The sequence below is a fragment of the Globicephala melas genome, chromosome 10, assembly GCF_963455315.2.
Source record: "Globicephala melas chromosome 10, mGloMel1.2, whole genome shotgun sequence".
Taxonomy (NCBI): Eukaryota; Metazoa; Chordata; class Mammalia; order Artiodactyla; family Delphinidae; genus Globicephala; species Globicephala melas.
The window spans coordinates 73,489,467-73,510,173 of NC_083323.1; the positions used below are offsets into that span (position 1 = coordinate 73,489,467).

Sequence of the window (20,707 nt, forward strand, 5' to 3'; positions counted from 1 at the left end):
ATGAATGATGAAGAAGATGTGGCACATATATACAATGGAATATTACTCAGCCATAAAAAGAAATGAAACTGAGTTATTTGCAGTGAGGTGGATGGGCCTAGAGACTGTCATACAGAGTGAAATAAGTCAGAAAGAGAAAAACAAATACCGTACGCTATCGCAGATATATGGAATCTAAAAAAAAAAAAAAATTGTTCTGAAGAACCTAGGGGCAGGACAGGACTAAAGACACAGACATAGAGAACGGACTTGAGGACACGGGGAGGGGGAAGGGTAAGCTGGGATGAAGTGACAGAGTGGCTTGGACATATATACACTACCAAATGTAAAATAGATACTAGTGGGAAGCAGCCACATAGCACAGGGAGATCAGCTCCATGCTCTGTGACCACCTAGAGGGGTGGGGTAGGGAGGGTGGGAGGGAGGGAGACGCAAGAGGGAAGAGATATGGGGATATATGTATATGTATAGCTGATTCACTTTGTTATAAGCAGAAACTAACACAGCACTGTAAAGCAATTATACTCCAATAAAGATGTTAAAAAACCAAAAAGTTAGATAGTAAAAAATTCAAAAGAATTGCCCACACTCCTCCAACAGATTCTCTAACATTTAGCAGAACAGAATTCACACTGAATCTGGTTTATGAGTAAAAGACAAGTCAACTTTAAAGTGGTTCACAGATGACAACATTTCTTTTCCATGTGCCTGCTTTGGAGCCATATTTCTGCTGACCACTCAAAACTTTCCTCTTGAGTATTCTGTGATATATTAGAACCAGGAATAAGGGATGTTAGTGCTGGAAGGGTCAGCCAGTGGTCTGGGATTTAATTCACATATCCTTTCTGCACCAGGCTCTTTAAGATCATTGAGTTAGCCTAAGAATTTTGAAGCTGTAGAATTCAAGACAGTGCATTACAATATGCCAATATTACTATTCTCCTGCTCTGACATTCTCCACTGGTGGACAGATGAAGGAGAAGGAAGGGCAGTCACCAGTAACTGAGAGTAAATGAAACTGGAATATTATAATTCAGTATCATTTGAGTGACTGAATTGGCTGGCAGAGTGTTCTGCAGTTAAGGGTGAGGAAAGATTAATTCTGCACATGACACCACTACTGTATTTATACAAGTCTACTGGGACAGTTGTTTTCCTTGAATTGTTTTCTTCATTCATTTCAGTCAGACAGTTGTGTTGACTGATTTTCCTTTTTGATGTATGAAATGACTGACTGAATTTACCATTTAATTTCCACTAATGCACTGTAAAAACAATACATTACTTAAATTGGATTGGAAGGTATGAAAATGTTTACCCCAGAACTAGAAAGGCCAGATAAATCATACGAAACATTTGACTGTGAGTGTTAGAAAGCTACTGAGGTAGCCATGACCTAGAAAAGTAAAATAGAGAAAGAAACTCACTGAAGTGAGAACAATATTCTGCACATGCGTTTCTAGCCCAGTCATTTAGAAACTACTGATGAAGAGCAAAAGTCTGAGAAACCAAATATGGCTCCTAAGAGGTAGAAAAGCCAGTAGGTCTTAGGACAATGTCATAGGACTAAGGAAACCAGAGTTGGAATTGAGAAATAACAAGGCAGCTAGAATTTTAAGGACCAAAATCACAGAAGGAGTAAAGATTCAGAGAACGGAGCTGGATTCAGCAACAGTGTTCCCTTGCAGTATTTTCCATGTATAATAGGTAGACAAGACAAGATGCTAAGAAGTCAAACAAAAGCTAACTGAAGTCAAAGCAAAGACTTAGTTGGCTCATAATGCTGAAGAGACAAAATTGGGGTTCAGAACCTATGAAAGATTTGTGGCCCAATGGAAAACTAATGATATGCATTAGGACATTGGAAGTCTCTACATATGTGTGTGTGTCTGTGTGTGTCTGTGTGTCTATGTGTTAGGAAGGTTGATGCAACATCTACATTGAACCTCATAAAGAAGGAAAATGAGTATGAAGTTGGTCCAGTGACTGAGGTGATCTTCCCCTCTGCTCCCTACCTAAGAATAGGAAATTCTCTCCTCAAGAAAATACAGTTGACCCTGGAACAATGTAGGGGTTAGAGACGCTGACTCCCTGTGCAGTCAAAAATCCCCATATAACTTTATGGTCGGCCCTTCTTATCTGTGGTTCTGAATCTGAGGATTCAACCAACCACAGATCGTGTAGTACTGTATTACTTATTGAAAAAAAATCCATGCATAAGTGGATCTGTGCAGTTCAAACCCAGGTTGTTCAAAGGACAACTGTAAAGTCATTCAGATTCTCTACAACTTGTCATATCCCAAGTCTGGTATTCACTGAAGAACCACCAAGACTACCAAGAAAAGGAGAATTAGAATAAAAAACAAAAAAGAATCAGAATCATAGATGACCTAAACGTTCAAGTTCATACATATTTTGGTAAATATTATGAAGTTCAAGAAAATAGATGACAAGGTGAAGAATTTAACTTGACAACTAGAAACTATAAACTGATTGAAGTTGAACTGATAGAATTAAAAATTATACGAAATTTAAAACTCGGTAGTGGATTGGACACAGGTAAACAGAGGTAAGTGAACTGGAAGATAGAGTAGTAACAATATTAAGACTAAAGCATGGGAAACGAAAAGAATAAAAAGTACACAAAAGCGCATTTGAGACATATGGGCCACAATAAACATTTTTATCATATGTGTAAACTGGAGTCCAAAGAAAAAAGGAGAGAGAGATTGGGATGAAAACAATATTAACAGCTGAGAGTTCTCTAAAACTAAAAAGAATATATGGAGCCTTAAATTCAATAAGCACTAAAAAAAAGCAACAAGAACAAATACAAAGAAAACCACACCTAAGATCACCACAGTACAATTCATGAACAGCAAAGAAAAACATGACATCTTAAAAGCAGCCTGAGGAAAAAGATTACTTTCAAAGGAACAATAGGATTGAGATTACAGCTTACTTCTCAGCGAAACTGACTGGATACTAGAAAATAATGGAATAACATTTTTAAGTGCTAAAGAAAAGAACTGCGCATTGGGAATTCTAGAGGCAGAGAAAATGTTGTTTGGAAGGAAAGATGAAATAAGGAAATTTGCAAACAAAATTTAGAAAATATGTTCTCATCAGAACTGACTGAATTAAATTCTAAAGGGAGACCTGCAGGCAGAAGGAAGATTATCACAGATGAAAATAAGGACTTTATAAAGAATTATGTATAACAGAAAGCATAAATAAGTGGATAAACCTAAATAAAATCTAACAGCAAAAAAGAGTAATAATAAAATATATCAAACATTAGAATGCATTACAACAAAAGGAAGAGGAAAAAGTAGTAAAAGAAATTTAAGATCTCAGCATTGCTTGAGAAGAAGTAAAAGAGCTAATAAGTCATGGTACATGTGTAACTGCTACTTATGTAATAATAAGCTAATACAAGGGAAAATGGAATTTGAAGAAATCTCAGAGGAAGAAAGAAGAGCAAAAGGAACATAACAAGGTGGGACAAATAGTAAGCAAGGAGTAAACGGTCTATAAGAAAATACATTAACTGTAAATACTGAAATTAAAGGACAAGGATTATTGAAACAAACCAAAAACCTAATTCTATGCCACCTACAAGAGACAAGAGTCAGATTGAAAATGAAAGGATTCAAAAATTATGTCATAACAACAATAAGTAAAATTGCAGAAGATTTTTTAATGTTAACATAGATTTGAAAGCAAAAAGTATCACTGGCGATAAGGCAGGATAATAAAACCCACTGTTACTTTACAAGGAATATATTATAAGTCTAAACTTCAATGCAATATATGAAGGGAAATTCCAAAAATCTAAGTAGAAATAGAAAAATCTAAATTACCTAGATCAGTAACATAGAACCACAACAACAAATCAGCAGATTATAGAAGATCTGAATACCATCATTAAAAACTTTGGCCTAAATTTACATAAAACACTGCACCGACAATGATGGAATATATATATTATGCAGAAATTTTTAGGTGCACATGGCACATTTATAAAATTGACTATATTCTGGTTATAAAACAAGGCTCTGAATAAGCAAGAAATTTAAACCTGTATAACCAATATTTTACCAAATAGTTGGATGTTAAAAACATACTTCTGATCATTATGTAGGTCAAAGATAAAGTCGCAATGGGAATTAGAATTTTATTAATTGAATGATAATGAAAATATGCCATAACAAAACCTGTGGGTTGCAAATAAAGCTGTGGTCACAGAGAAGCTTATGTATTCCAATTATACTCTCTAAATGTAAAACGGAAAGGAATAAAGCAACTAGAAGATAACCTATCACCCTGAGGTAGGCAGCTCCTGAACTGTACCTGGTGGGGAAGGCAGGGCAGAACTTCAGGAGGCCAGCTGAGAGCACGGTGAACACCATGTCAGGAGCAGTCTCCAAGAAAGAGAATTTAATGTACAAAGGGATGACTAAAATATATTTAAGAGCTAGCACCCTGACCCCTCTTAAGGATGACTTATGTTGCTGGGGAAAAAATAAGAAGTGCTCGATGTAGAAGGTGAATAGCTTTATAATTCCCAGGAGAATCTTGGTACGAGGACCACACAATGAAGAACTTGGAGTCCCCGTGGCTAGTCCAGCAGAGAGAAAAGGAGAAACAGAGATGCGAGAGAAAATAAAGGGAACTCTTGGTGCAATTTGGTGCTGCTGCAGGCCCAAGTCCAGGTATGTGCTCTCTATCTCCACATCTTAAATAAAAGCCACCATGTTCCTCAGTCTTTCAGATACTTAGAATTTCTCTTTAGAACCTGAAAATGGGGCCAGGTCTCCTGTCTGCATTGCTACAGTACAAAATAGAGGCAGGATGTTTGAAATAGTTCTCCATCTGGCAGAGGAGGCCTTGAAGCTGTGAGCCACTCGCTGCAAACCAGCAGGACATGAAGGATTCTTGAGCAGATCTGAAGCTACTGGGAGGCCTTTGAGGAGTTAAATCCCATAGTAAATACTGTACCTTCAAAGGCCCCTTCTCCCTCTCTGTCCAGTCTTCCTCCACTCCCGTGGGGGCCCAAAGGGGTTAAATGAGCACTCTGATGTAATCAATATAGCAAATTACTGGTATCTTCTATGGATTATTGAGATCATAAATGCCCTATATACAGTATTATGTAGAAAGCAAGAGAGTTGATATAATACTTATATAAAACCGTGAAGGTGGAACTATCGTCCTTGGTCCTTACCATATAAACACACACACATAGACACACACACACTTAATGGAGATTGAAAATTTACTTATTTATTATTTTCCAAACCAATAGATGCACACCTAAATCTCCAATGGTAATGTCTATGATAAGCTTTTTTAGTCAGGGTGTCATATGTAGACATAGCAGTTTCAATTCAAAATCAGGCTACCACCTGTTAAATATACAGGAGTCCATGTTTATGTGCCATGATCCATCACTGTTGTGCTAAAGCCATGTAAGCAAATTAAATGGGGATATCTAGGAATCACAACTACTACATTTTCCATATCTTTGACAGTAATACACATCTCTTCAATAATTCCAGAAATGCAGTATTGCTGTTGATTTCAAGCTTGTTGGAATGGGAGACAAGTTCAGTTCAGTTTCATTTGGCTTTCCTACACAAATTTGAAAAGCAAGACAAGGGGTGTTCTATCACTAACTGTGTTTTTTCCACTTATATATCAGGAACGGGATAAATATCCACAAATTTCATTATGAACCAGTGAGCACACTGTGAGTTGGGCTTGGGTCAGAACTCAGCTTATCACCTGGCCTCCATATCTCTCATGCTAACAACTTGAGAGGGTATCATTTCTGTTTAATAGATGGTATTGATACCTCAGACCACTTATCTAGATGTTTTTGAAGTGTCTGAATGTTACCCCAGGTCAGTGTCAGATTCAATAATTCAGTTGCTGATTCAAGACTCTTATAAGATACACATATGCATGTGCATGTGCACACAGACACACATCCATTCATTCATCTATCTGTCATCTACCTATCTATATCTATAAATATTTTTTGACATAGCATTAAGTGAAAGAAGTGTGAGAACATTTCCCAGTTTGTGGATTTTCAATTTTCCCTTGTGAAGACTGAGTTGCTATATTTATAGAAGCTTGAGAAGCTGGAGTTACTAGGTCTTAATGATTCATACATTTTATCATAGTAAATATCTTTTAATCCCTGATAGTATTTTTGACTTCTTTTTCTGATATTATTATAACTAAATCCATTTCTTTTTGATCAGTATTCTCCCCTTAGATTCTTTGTCACTCATACTTCAGACTTTCTATGTCCTGTTAAATTGGGTATGTCATAAATAAATAATAATTGTCTATTTAGCTAAATTAAATCTTACGTTTAATGTATTTATTGTGGTTTTAATTAGCCCTTCAGATTCTTGGGTTTCGCGTCTGTGGATTCAATCAACTTGGATTGAAATTTCCATTCATTTTACTACTACATTTTATATGAGGGACTTGAGCATCAGCAGATTTTGGTATATGCAGGGGCTCCTGGGACCAATCCCCCTCAGGTACCAAGGGATGACTGTAATCTTCTGCTGTTGGATAAGTACTTTATAAATGTCAATGAGATACAGTTGATAATGATGGTGGTTCAGTTCAACTGTATGCTCACTGATTTTCTGTAAGCAGAATCTGTCAATTACTGATAGAGGTCTGTTGAGGTCTCCAACTATAATAATAGAGCTGTTTATTTCATCTTGCCATTCTATCTGTTTTTGCCTCACTTATTTTGGTACTTTGCTGTTATGCACATACACATTAAGGATTAAGTCTTCTTAGAAAATTGACCCCCTTTTCGTTATGTAATGCTCTCTCTATCCCTGATAATTTTCCTTGTTTGAAGTCTGCTTTGCCTGACATTAATATAGCTACTCCAGCTTTCCCTTCATTAGTGTTAGTGTGGTATAGTTTTCTTCATCACTTTACTTATAATCTATGTCTTTCTTTTTAAAGTGGGTTTCTTGCAGACAACATATAGTCAGTTGTTTTTTTTATCCCCTCTGTCATTTTCTGTTTTTAATTTTTATAGTTGCATTTAATCCATTCACATTTAAAGTGATTATGTGTATAGTTGGATTAATCTCTCCCCTTTCTGTACTGTTCTCTATTCATTGCACTTCTTATTTTTTAATATTCTACCCTTTTCTGCCTTATCTGGTTTAATTAGGCATTTTATATGATTCTGTTTTCTCTCATTTCTTAACAAATCAGTTATACTTCTTTTTAAAAAATGATTTTAGTGGTTGCCCTAAGGATGGCAACATGTATTTACAACATGTATTTACAAGTCCACTTCTAAATAGGTCTATATTATTTTATGAGTGTGTAGGTACCTTAAAATATTTCGTATTCATCCCTTCTAACATTGATGTCACTCATTTCACTTATCAATAAGCTATACTCATCCAATATATTGTTGCTGTTGTTAGTTTGAACACTTATATTAAATCAAGTAAGAAAAAGAAAAGTAAAAGGGTTTATTTTACCTGTATGTGTTCCCTCTCTAATGCCCTTCATTTCTTTACATAGATCTCAGTTTCTAACCTGCATCATTTTCTTTCTCTAAACTTTAAAAAAATTAAACTTCTTTAAACATTTTTTGAAAGGCAGATCTACTGGTGAAAAATTCCTCATTTTTGTTCATTTGAGAAAGTCTTTATTTCTCCTTCATTTTTGAGGAACAGTTTTCCTTAATACAGAATTCTAGCTTGGTGATTCCTTTATTTCAACATTTTAAATATTTCTCTCCACTCTCTTTTTGCTTGCATTGTTGATGACAAGAAGTCTGCTATAAATCTTATACTTCTTTCTTCATAGGTAAGGTGGTGTTTTTCTGTGTGTGTGTTTCAAGATTTTTTCTTTGATTTTCTGTAGTTTGAACACAACATGCCAGGTGAAAGTTTTTTTATTATTTATCCCACTTGGACTCCTCTGAGTCCTTGATCTATGGTTTGGTGTCTGTCATTATTTTGGAAAAATTCTTAGCTATTTTCACCTCACAAATTATATCAGTATTGTGAACTGAAATCCCATGTTTTTTATTACCAATTCATACTCTCCTCTAATAAGCCATTCATCATAGAAGACCTGCCACCTTACACTTCCTCTAGATCCACCTCTGCTGAGACCATTGCATCAAAGTGAGAACTAATCTCGAACTGATATTTCCAATTTTCTCTTTGCACAGTGCTGAGTAGTGGGAACTTTAATTGTAACTGATCGATTTTTGTATTTTATGTAGTGTGCAGAATGTTTATTTGCACAAAACATAAATAACGTGTGTATATATATGTGCATGTATATGTTATATATATGTGTGTGTGTGTGTGTGTGTGTGTGTGTGTATATATATATATATATATATATATATATATAAATGTTATGATTCCTTGCTTGGAAGGATGGAATCTAGGGCAACAAGAAAGGGGGGAGTGATACATGGTCTTCCTCTTAACTTTACCTTTTTTCCTCTCCTTTTCTTTTTTTACCTAAGTTATTTATTTAATTCATCTCCTGCTACAAGAAAAGTGATGCAAAATCAGTCTACTGGTCATCATTTGATACAAATAACGAACATGGGCTTAAGGTCCTATACATTTTACTGGTCCATGTGCAAGAATAGTCCAAATCTGAGCTGTGGTCCATGATGTAGAACAATGGTCCAGGTTTTCTTTATTCATCTTCATTGCAGGTCAGAAGTGGCTTCAAATGAGGGTTATAGAATAAAGAATGGTTACCATATCTCTAGGAAAAGGGCTTGGACCTGACGCAGAGATGGGGATAGACAAAAACTTGGGTTCTTATGTTTTCTCTGGTGCAAACAGGAAGGCATTCAGCAAGCTGACTCCCACCCTGGGGAACATGACAAAGTAAATAGGGGCCTTCCAAGTGTGAGCTAAGCCCTCCTTGCTTGAGGCACCTCTAGACATGGGAAGCCCCAGATGTGGTTGGGACATACCTAGAACCCCAGAAACCCAGAGTCTAGCCACCACTCCATTTTCGACCTGATTGAAAGCTATCATTGCCTCTTTATTATTCTAGAGATTATAAAGAAATTATTATTCCTGATTAAAAACAGAATTATCAAATTTAAAATCATTGTGATAGCAGTAAGCAGCAAGTTATATTCCTTAGAAAATCAATGCAATGAAATACATACTCGGCATACATACATACTCAATTTTTCTCAGAATTCAGAAGAAAATAATAGAAACTAGGTGTGATGAGAAGAGAGTTAAGTGAAAGAAGGTGGAAAATAAAATCCAATCTACAGAAAATTGTAACTTCATGAAACAGTCACTTTTACAAATTACAAGATTTTTTTTAATCCAGAAAGTGACATAGTTATTTATCAGTTACTAGTTTCAGATTCCTTTCAACATTTCTGAAGACACAAGTCAAGATGAAGCTGATAATTGCCCAATATTTGATCTGATAAAAACATAATGCTGCAAACGAAGGAGAACTTTCCTCTGGTGAATGGTGGACTGAGGGGGGGGAAAATGAAGCACGTTTTCACCTCGTGGAACTGAGAATGCATGAAGAAACGTTGATAAAATATTTGATTAACTTAACCACAGATGTTCACAAACTGAGTTTTAAATAGATATTTATGGTTTTCCAAAGCAACCGAAGCAGCAGCCCATCTTCATGGGATCAGCTAGTGAGTATCAAAATTATTTAATACACTCTATCCCCTACTGTCAAAAGTGAATACACTCAAGTGCTTGGCATTCTGTAGAATAGTGGTTAAGGAGAAACTTGAAATGTGTTTTCTCTTGTCCAGCAAGTTAACATTTTCTGTTAGGTTTCTGTTTTCTCTCGAAGGACCTGCTCTTCTCTTGATGGTAAGTTATTCTCTTTAAGGACACACTGTCCCCCCGCCCCTCACCTCAACTACAGTAGTATACTTTATTCAGAGATTTCTGTAGGGCACAAATATCATGATATGATAATGCAAAATACATATGTACATTTTAGTTAGCAGATGGTTGGTCTCCTTATATAGATTTTAAAATACAAATCAAAATAAAATTCAGATGGAATAAGGACTTAAATATATAGAGCATAAAATCACTGAAATAATACAGGAGATAACTGAAACTCTGAGTTACACAATAAAAGCAGACATAATGATTTGGTTAAACACCAAAAGCTTCAAAAAGTTTAAACAAATCTCAAAATAGAGAAATAACTTCTGCAATGCAAAATAATCAATATAGGGGCAAGAGATTTCATTAAAAAATAAAGGTAAATATTATATTGAATAAATGCCAGGAAGAAGAAATTCAGGAAAGCAAATGTAAAAAATGTGATAAATACAATGAAATGCTCAAACTAACCAGTGTTCAACAAAACAATTTAAAATAAAAATAATATGAATGTTTTGTCTATATGTTTAATTCATGAAATTTGTTAAATGTAAACTATTCAAATTGATGGAAATATAAACATTGGACTAATATTCTGTATTGTTTTGGATTTTGCTTTCTATTTGATGGTAAGATTTAGAGACTTTTTCATGTCTGTTTATAGATTTATAACTTTTTCAAAATACCTTCATAGCACATATTCTGGATTCTTCATAATTTATTTGTCATTCTTATGGGGATTTCAAGTTGTCCTCACTTGGTTGCTATGCCAGCAATTCTATACGAGAAAACCTTATCCATACAATTTGGTTTCGATGTGTTTTCTTAGCACTCATTAATTCTCCTGAAGAAACCTGCTCCTTTTCCCAAACTTTAATTCAGGAAACACAAGGATAGTCACCTAATTTTAGAACTTTGTTTTGTGTTATTGAGATCTGTATTGTTAATCTTACGATCTCACGGTTCTTCCTCAGTTTGGTCATATTTCCTTATGCTAACAAAATCTTCTTTTGAGAGGTAAAAAAATATTTTTTATTCTTACTGAAGATGCACTTAAAATATTTTCCATTAATTTTTACTTTTGTTGTTGGCACCAAATTACTGAGAAAAGGGCAAAAGAAACAACTTTATTCAGCCATATATAATTACAAATCAGTTTGTTGATATTTAGTAATATTGGTTCTTATTATCCATTATCCTAAATTAAAATTTAGTATATTTACAGACGCTCAGAAACACTAGGAAGTTAAAATTACATATTATTTCTTTGCTCTTGAAATTACATTTGATAAGCTTTTGTATTTTCTTAAGGAACAATCTGTGTCTTCAGCACTTTTTGATGTAGCATTACATGAAGAACATTTTCCATGTTATTAAATATTTTTTGAAAGCATGTTAATACCTACAAAACATTCCATCTTATGCAAGTACCACATAATTTATCTGTGCCTTTATTACTTGATATTAAATGTGTTTCTATCCCCAAACATTCTATAAAAGCGTTCTTGCACATTAATCCTTGTTAATTGCTTTATTTCTTTAAAATAATTCTTATAATGCTATATAAGTAAAGTATGCTGTGGGCACTCAAAACCATAGAGAAAACAGTACATCTAAATGTATTAGTGTTTAAGAATCATAACACATCGAGGGGGATTTTAAGTGAATGAACCTAGTGATTAATTTTAAGAACATAAAACTTGAGACAACCAGATATTATGTGCTCCCTAATGTGAAGAAATAAGAAGTGTAGCACATCAACTATGAAGAACTCTTACCAATCAAATCTGAATCAAAACTGTAGTTCCCAATCACTAATTTGTTAAAAAAGAAAAACATGAAAATCGGAGAAATATGTTAAAAATAAAACAGGAATACACACAGAAAAATGCAAAATTTTGTTAACTCTACAAGGCAAATGACCACCCACAAGGAAGAATAAACGTCATGGAAAAAAGAGAGAGGGACAACCTGTAGATTTAAAGACAAGAGAATAATCAACCAAGCTATCAATATTCTGGGCCCTGTTGGGATTCTGATTTCAATAAAACAACTTTGGAAATAAATTATGATACATCATGCAGATATATACACTGACTAGATTTTTTTAATATTAAGGGTTTATTGTTAAATTTGTGGGTGGATAGCTGGAAAAGCTTTTGTCTTATTTTGTATTTTTTTAGTCCTTATGCTATTTTTTCCCCGATGAAATGTTATGCTTAGGATTTTCATCTATACTATTCAGGGGTTAAAGTAACTCTGAAGTAATCCTAAAGTAACCTTAAAGTAATCGTGTTTTGGGCAGAGCCAAAACACGATTGGACATGTGTTGATAATTATTGATCTTCTCTATATTTACATATTTTTTGAGAATTTAAAATGCCACAAAAGGGAGCAACAGGAAATGAGTTTACTATTTTGGTGGGGAATAGATAATACAGTCTTGTTATATATATATATATGGTTTATCCTGAAGAGATTTGGGAAAGGAAGTGATATGATGGGATTCACAAGTGAGAGTGCACTCTTACGAACGTGGACATGAATTCATCCAGGAGCAAGGAGACCATTAATACCTTCCTCAATTTCTATAATTCCAGTCCCCTCTCTGTCACACTCTTATGGGCTATAATTTCTCTACAGAATGATAATAGAATGATAAAGAAAATAAGAATGAATTAAAAATGAGATGTGAAAGCCAAAGGGACTCCTTGGTAGAGGCAAAGAAGCCCTCGTTTTGCAGCAGGAGTGCAGAGAAAGCCAAACATGAGGCCTGAGATTTATTAGTCTGTGCGACTAACTTCAAAGGAGGTTAAACTTGGCAGATTTGTTATACCAAGGGCATTGCCCCCATTGGGAAAATCTGAAGCTTTAACACACAGAATCTAGACATGCGGATGATTGCTCCTGAAGATTTTGATTCCTCTGACTCTTCTGAACCTTCTAAGCCTGCAGAAGTGTTCCATTCCTTTTTGCTAAGAGCAGTCATCTCAATCATCCTGAAAGGCAGCAGATATACCACTCAAGATCTGCCCTCACTTTCCCTCCTGGCCACTTGGCTTATACCTAGGTTTTAAGCCAGAATATCAAGCAACTGAGGATGCACTTGGCTTCATAAACAAAGTACTGTAATTTAAAGATGCTGCAAATCTATCTGACATGTATCAGTAGCCATCTGGGATGTATGAGTGGCACTGTGTTAGAAGATTCTTTATCAAAGGGACTGGAACATAGAATTGGAAAGGGAAGAATTTATTTACCTGAGAATATTCTTTGGAGATAAAGGATTTAGTGTCCTGGAAAGAACCTCAGGAGATTGTACAAACTAATAAGGTGGCTCCCAGTACATGGCATGGTACACACAGTGGCCAAGCTGAGCAAAACTGAAATGCATGAACTGCAATGTCAGATGATGGATAAAGAAATTAAAAAGTTCAGAGAAGTAGACATGCTAGAATGGATGTAATATGTACAGTCAGAAGATAAGCATGATGGTTATGTTCCTTGGGAAGGCCCAAGGACACAAAATTTATCAAGGCCATATGAATGGCCTGGTGAGACAGGAAGCAGCATCATTAAAAAGTTCAGGGGCTTCCCTGGTGGCACAGTGGTTGAGAGTCCGCCTGCCGATGCAGGGGACGCGGGTTCGTGCCCCGGTCCGGGAGGATCCCACGTGCCGCGGAGCAGCTGGGCCTGTGCGTCCAGAGCCTGTGCTCCGCAACGGGAGAGGCCACAACAGTGAGAGGCCCGTTTACAGGAAAAAAAATAAATAAATTCAGTAGTGTCTCTACTTTTCATTTTAGGGCTGGAGATAGAAAATACTGTTACAGAATTTATCTAGCTGGAAACAATGTCCATGAATGGACTTTAAAATAGTAGAGTCTAGGTGGCAGCAGTTAACTGTCGGTAACCAGGTGGTACTTAACCACATATGTTGTGATCACTAGCAAAGTTGGAGTAATAGCCCTGGGAACCAGATACACAGGGACTTACAAGGATGGTTAATAGAATATGACCTCCCTAGGGGCAAAATAGATTGGTGTCTGACAAAGTCACTACTCAGCTTGAACCAGCAGAAGAAATCAAGGTCTGGTGATTGGGCGTCTGAGGATAGCCACCCTAATAAATATGTCATGATTCCTTGCACAGGTTTCAGACTGGGGACCATTGTTCAGAATCAGAGCCCACTAAACAGTGGTTCCAAGTGGAACAATTGCAGTACCATAGCATGTATACAAAGCAATGATTTGCTGCATTTTTCCTGAAGAAAATTATGGCCATTTACTCACTTGACTATAAATTGCGAGATGGGGATTACTCATATTTTTAGCACTGTTGGTATAGGTTATAGGGTTTCTGTGATATTGAACTACGAATACTTTGAAACATTATTGTGGCCTTCCTATATGTATGGGGGCATATGGGAGACAGGTAATAAATCACTTACATAGACCACCTGATGGTCATTTCCCTGGACCCTGAATTAATTGGTATTAACATACTTGGAAGTTAGTACAACTTCCAGATTGGGTCCTTGGTTGTAGATAACTACCAAAATAGGGAAAGCCACATGGAAGCCTCTGAAACTGTTCCTGTCATGAGAAAGTAAGTGAAAATATATAAATAAAAATTGTATCATATATGTATTATATAGAGTTTAGGAGATTTATATCAGCTATGAGTTTCTAACAGAAGCAAGGATGGTGGTCCTGATCACATCCCCAGTTAAGTTACCTAGCAATGATCTTGCAAAAACCAGATGGATCCTGGAAGGTGACTGTAGACCGCTGCAAGCTCAACCCAGTAGTTGCCCTGATTGAAGTTGCCATGATGGATGTGGTAACTTTGTTAGAACAGATAGAGCCTCAGGTTCTGGTATATGGACATTGTTTTGGCATGTGCATTCTTTTCTATTTCAGTAAGAAAAGAGGATCAGGGAGAGTTTTTGCTCACTTCAAATGTGTAATAAACACTTGCAAATTTTGCTGTTGAGCTGTAATTCCTTTTCCTCTGCTATAATGTAGTCCAAAGGGATCTCGGACTATCTAAACATTGCAGAGCGCAGCACATGAATCCATTGCTTTCAGGATAGCATGTTAATCTCTTCAAATAGTTAGTACTATGAAGGCCTTCATGAGACACTGTTTAGAGGATGGAGTGGTCATGATGGCAGAGAGAGAGACCAACAGCATGGATTCCCACTAACTAAGGCTAATCTAGCTACTGCTACTGCCAAATGTCCAACCTGTAAGAAAAAGAGACCAAAACCAAGCTCCAAAATTACATAATTTCTTGAGATTTACTATCTACCTGGTAACAAGTTAACTATTTTGAATAGCTTCCATCCTGAGAATATCACTGGTCTTGTCACTAGAATAAATTATTATTATATATTTCTGCCAGTGTATATGGGTTTCAAAAACATTCCTGTTCTGCTAATTGTTTTTCAAAGAAATGAGTTTTATGGAAGGTGTGATGGTTTATTTTATGCCTCAACTTGACTGGGCCACAGGGTGGCCAGATATTTGGTCAAACATTACTCTGGGTGTATCTGTGAGGATGTTTCTTTTGTTTGTTTGTTTGTTTCTTTTTAACATCTTTATTGGAGTATAATTGCTTACAAAGGTGTGTTAGTTTCTCCTTTATAACAAAGTGAATCAGCTATACATATACATTTATCCCCATATCTCCTCCTCCTTGAGTCTCCTTCGCACCCTCCCTATCCCAGCCCTCTAGGTGGACACAAAGCACCGAGCTGATGTCCCTGTGCTATGCAGCTGCTTTCCCCACTAGCTAGCTATTTTATATTTGGTGGTGTATATATGTCCATGCCACTCTCACTTCGTCCCAACTTACCCTTTCCCCCTCCCCATGTCCTCAAGTCCATTATCTACGTTTGCGTCTTTATTCCTGTCCTGCCCCTAAGTTCTTCAGAACCATATTTTTTTTTAGATTCCATATATATGTGTTAGCATGTGGTCCTTGTTTTTCTCTTTCTGACTTACTTCACTCTGTATGACAGTCTCTAGGTCCATCCACCTCACTATAAATAACTCAATTTTGTTTCTTTTTATGGCTGAGTAATATTCCATTGTATATATGTGCCACATCTTCTTTATCCATTCATCTGTCGATGGACACTTAGGTTGCTTCTGTGTCCTGGCTATTGTAAATAGAGATGCAGTGAACATTGTGGTACATGACTCTTTCTGAATTATGGTTTTCTCAGGGTATATGCCCAGTAGTGGGATTGCTGGGTCGTATGGTAGTTCCAGTTTTACTTTTTTAAGGAAGCTCCATATTGTTCCCCATAGTGGCTGTATCAATTTACATTCCCACCAACAGTGCAAGAGGGTTCCCTTTTCTCCACACCCTCTCCAGCGTTTGTTGTTTGTAGATTTTTTGATGATGGCCATTCTGACCAGTGTGAAGTGATACCTCATTGTAGTTTTGATTTGCATTTCTCTAATGATTAGTGATGTTGAGCATCCTTTCATATGTTTATTGGAAATCTGTATATTTTCTTTGGAGAAATGTCTCTTTAGGTCTTCTGCCCATTTTGGGGTTGGGTTGTTTGTTTAATTGGTATTGAGCTGCATGAGCTGCTTGTAAATTTTGGAGATTACTCCTTTGTCAGTTGCTTCAATTGCACATATTTTCTCCCATTCTCAGGGTTGTCTTTTCATCTTCTTTATGGTTTCTTTTGCTGTGCAAAATATTTTAAGTTTCATTAGATCCCATTTGTTTATTTTTCTTTTTATTTCCATTACTCTAGGAGGTGGGTCTAAAAGGATCTTGCTGTGATTTATGTCATAGACTGTTCTCCCTATGTTTACCTCTAAGGGTTTTATAGTGTCTGGCCTTACATTTAGGTCTTTAATCCATTTTGAGTTTATTTTTGTGTATGGTTTAAGGTAGTTTTCTAATTTCATTCTTTTACATGTAGCTGTCCAGTTTTCCCAGCACTACTTATTGAAGAGGCTGTCTTTTCTCCATTGTGTATCCTTGCCTCCTTTATCAGAAATAAGGTGACCATATGTGCGTGGGTCACCTCTGGGCTTTCTATCCTGTTCCATTGATCTTGATTTCTGTTTTTGTGCCAGTACCATACTGTCTTGACTACTGTAACTTTGAGTGTAGTCTGAAGAAGGGAGCCTGATTCCTCCAGCTCCATTTTTCTTTCTCAAGGTTGCTTTGGCTATTTGGGGTCTTTTGTGTTTCCATATAAATTGTGAAATTTTTTGTTCTAGTTCTGTGAAAAATACCATTGGTAGTTTGATAGGGATTGCATTGAATCTGTAGATTGCTTTGGGTAGTAGAGTCATTTTTGCAATGTTGATTCTTCCAATCTAAGAACATGGTTTATCTCTCCAACAGTTTGTATCATCTTTAATTTCTTTCATCAGTGTCTTATAGTTTTCTGCATACAACTCTTTTGTTTCCTTAGGTTTTTTCCTAGGTATTTTATTCTTTTTGTTGCAATGGTAAATGGGAGTGTTTCCTTCATTTCACTTTCAGATTTTATATCATTAGTGTATAGGAATGCAAGAGATTTCTGAGCATTAATTTTGTATCCTGCTACTTTACCAAATTCATTGATTAGCTCTAGTAGTTTTCTGGTAGCATCTTTAGGATTCTCTGTGTATAGTGTAATGTCATCTGCAAACAGTGACAGTTTTACTGCTTCTTTTCCAATTTGGATTCCTTTTAGTTCTTTTTCTTCTTAGATTGCTCTGGTTAAAACTTCCAAAACTATGTTGAATAATAGTGGTGAGAGTGGGCAACCTTGTCTTTTTCCTGATCTTAGTGGAAATGATTTCAGTTTTTCACCATTGAGAATGATGTTGGCTGTGGGTTTTTCATATATGGCCTTTATTATGTTGAGGTAAGTTCCCTCTATGCCTACTTTCTGCCGGGTTTTTTTCATAAATGGGTGTTGAATTTTGCCAAAGGCTTTTCTGCATCTATTGAGATGATCCTACGGTTTTTCTCCTTCATTTTGTTAATATGATTTATCACATTGATTGATTTGCGTATATTGAAGAATCCTAGCACCCCACTCGATCATGCTTTATGATCCTTTTAATATGCTGTTGGATTCTGATTGCTAGTATTTTGTTGAGGATTTTTGCATCTAAATTTCTTAGTGGTATTGGCCTGTAGTTTTCTTTTTTTGTGAAATCTTTGTCTGGTTTTGGTATCAGGGTGATGGTGGCCTCATAGAATGAGTTTAGGAGTGTTCCTCCTTCTGCTATATTTTGGAAGAGTTTGAGAAGGACAGGTGTTAATTCTTCTCTAAATGTTTGATAGAATTCGCCTCTGAAGCCATCTGGTCTTGGGCTTTTGTTTGTTGGAAGATTTTTAATCACAGTTTCAATTTCAGTATTTGTGATTGGTCTGTTTATATTTTCTATTTCTTCCTGGTTCAGTCTCGGAAGGTTGTGCTTTTCTAAGAATTTGTCCATTTCTTCCAGGTTGTCCATTTTATTGGCATAGAGTAGCTTCTAGTAATCTCTCATGATCCTTTATATTTCTGCAGTGTCAGTTGTTACTTCTCCTTTTTCATTTCTAATTCTATATTTTGAATCTTTTCCCTTTTTTTCTTCATGAGTCTGGCTATTGTTTATCAATTTTGTTTATCTTCACAAAGAACAAGGTTTTCGTTTTATTGATCTTTGCTATTGTTTCCTTCATTTTTTTTCCATTTATTTCTGATTTGATCTTTATGATTTCTTTCCTTCTGCTAACTTTGGGGTTTTTTTGGTTCTTTGTCTAATTTCTTTAGGTGTAAGGTTAGGTTTCTTATTTGAGATGTTTCTTCTTTCTTGTGGTAGGATTGTATCGCTATATACTTCCCTCTTAGAGCTGCTTTTGCTACATCCCATAGGTTTTGGGTCATCGTGTTTTCATTGTCATTTGTTTCTAGGTATTTTTTGATTTCCTCTTTGATTTCTTCAGTGATCTATTGGTTATTTAGTAGTGTATTGTTTAGCCTCCATGTGTTTGTATTTTTTATAGATTTTTTCCCTGTAATTGATACTAGTCTCATAGCATTGTGGTTAGAAAAGATACTTGATATGATTTCAACTTTCTTAAATTTACAAATGCTTGATTTGTGACCCAAGATATAATCTATCCTGGAGAATGTTCCATGAGCATTTGAGAAGAAAGTGTATTCTGTGGTTTCTGGATGGAATGTCCTATAAATATCAATTAAGTCCATCCTGTTTAATGTATCATTTAAGGCTTGTGTTTCCTTCATTATTTATTTTCATTTTGGATCATCTGTCCATTTGTAAAAGTGGGGTGTTAAAGTGCCCTACTATTATTGTGTTACTGTCGATTTTCCCTTTTATGGCTGTTTGCATTTGCCTTATGTATTGAGGTGCTCCTATGTTGGGTGCATAAATATTTACAATTTTTATATCTTCCTGTTAGATTCATCCCTTGCTCATTTGTAGTGTCCTTCTTTCTCTCTTGTAATAGTCTTTATTTTAAAGTCTATTTTGTCTGATATGAGAATTGCTACTCCAGCTTTCTTTTGATTTCCATTTGCATGGAATATCTTTTTCCATCCCCTCACTTTCAGTCTGTATGTGTCCCTCAGTCTGAAGTGGGTCTCTTGTAGATAGCATATATGGGTCCTGTTTTTGTATACATTCAGCCAGTCTAAGTCTTTTGGTTGGAGCATCTAAACCATTTACATTTAAGGTAGTTATCGATATGTATGTTCCTATTACCAGTTTCTTAGTTGTTTGGGGTTTGTTATTGTAGGTATTTTCCTTCTCTTGTGTTTCTTGCCTAGAGAAGTTCCTTTCGCATTTTTTGTAAAGCTGGTTTGTTGTTGCTGAATTCTCTTAGCTTTTGGTTGTCTGTAAAGGTTTTAATTTCTCTATCAAATCTGAATGAGATCCTTGCTGGGTAGAGTAATCTTCGTTGTATGTTTTTCCCTTTCATCACTTTAAATGTCATACCATTCCCATCTGGCCTGCAGAGTTTCTGCTGAAAGATCAGCTGTTAACCTTTTGGGGATTCCCTTGTATTTATTTGTTGCTTTTCCCTTCCTGCTTTTAATATATTTTCTTTGTATTTAATTTTTGATAGTTTGATTAATATGTGTCTTGGCGTGTTTCTCTGATAGTATCCTATTGGACTCTCTGTGCTTCCTGGACTTGATTGACTCTCTGTGGAATCAGGAGGTGTTGCTTTCCTGGTATCCTTGTGTGACAGTACCCTAAGGTTTCAGCACTATGAACCAGGGAAGCTCACCCCAGTATTCAGCTTCAGTATTCAGTCGCTACTGCGGTTCCACTTGCCCCCTGGTTGATCTCAGTCTCCATTTCAAGTGATACTGTATGACCCAAAGCCCTACTCTGTATCACATTGTTGGTCTTTCTATCCTGGTCAACCCCTACCTTAATCTGGTGTGGTCAGACCCCTATACAAAGATGCTCCTGTCAGGCATGACCTTCCAAAGGATATATCTCCCTGAGAGCAAAGGCAAAGGCCAGACCTCTTTAGGGTAAAGTTAAATTCCCTACAAGTACATTTATCAAAGTCACATTTATGCTATCATTTTAAGGATTTGCAATAGTGATTCCAAAGTTCAGACAACATTGTAAAGTTTCTTGTCCTTTTATTCTGTTGAAATAATGACACCTGCTTACTAGGAATATGAAAAAGCTCCAACCAAGGTGACACTTGGACACAATTTCACTTATATGCCAGCTCTAAGATGTCACTTGCCTGTTCACTATCCTTAATTTATCACAGAGTTAATTAAA

General features: G+C 36.0%; 1 long non-coding RNA gene across 1 annotated transcript in view; it reads left to right on the plus strand.

Moving 5' to 3' along the window:
• The window catches only part of LOC132597897 (uncharacterized), a 44,806-nt gene that overhangs the window by 18,254 nt on the left and 5,845 nt on the right, over nucleotides 1–20,707 (plus strand). Inside the window, exon 3 of the long non-coding RNA XR_011377779.1 lies at nucleotides 4,572–4,715. This is a non-coding gene — a long non-coding RNA (uncharacterized lncRNA). The remainder of the gene's footprint in view (nucleotides 1–4,571; nucleotides 4,716–20,707) is intronic.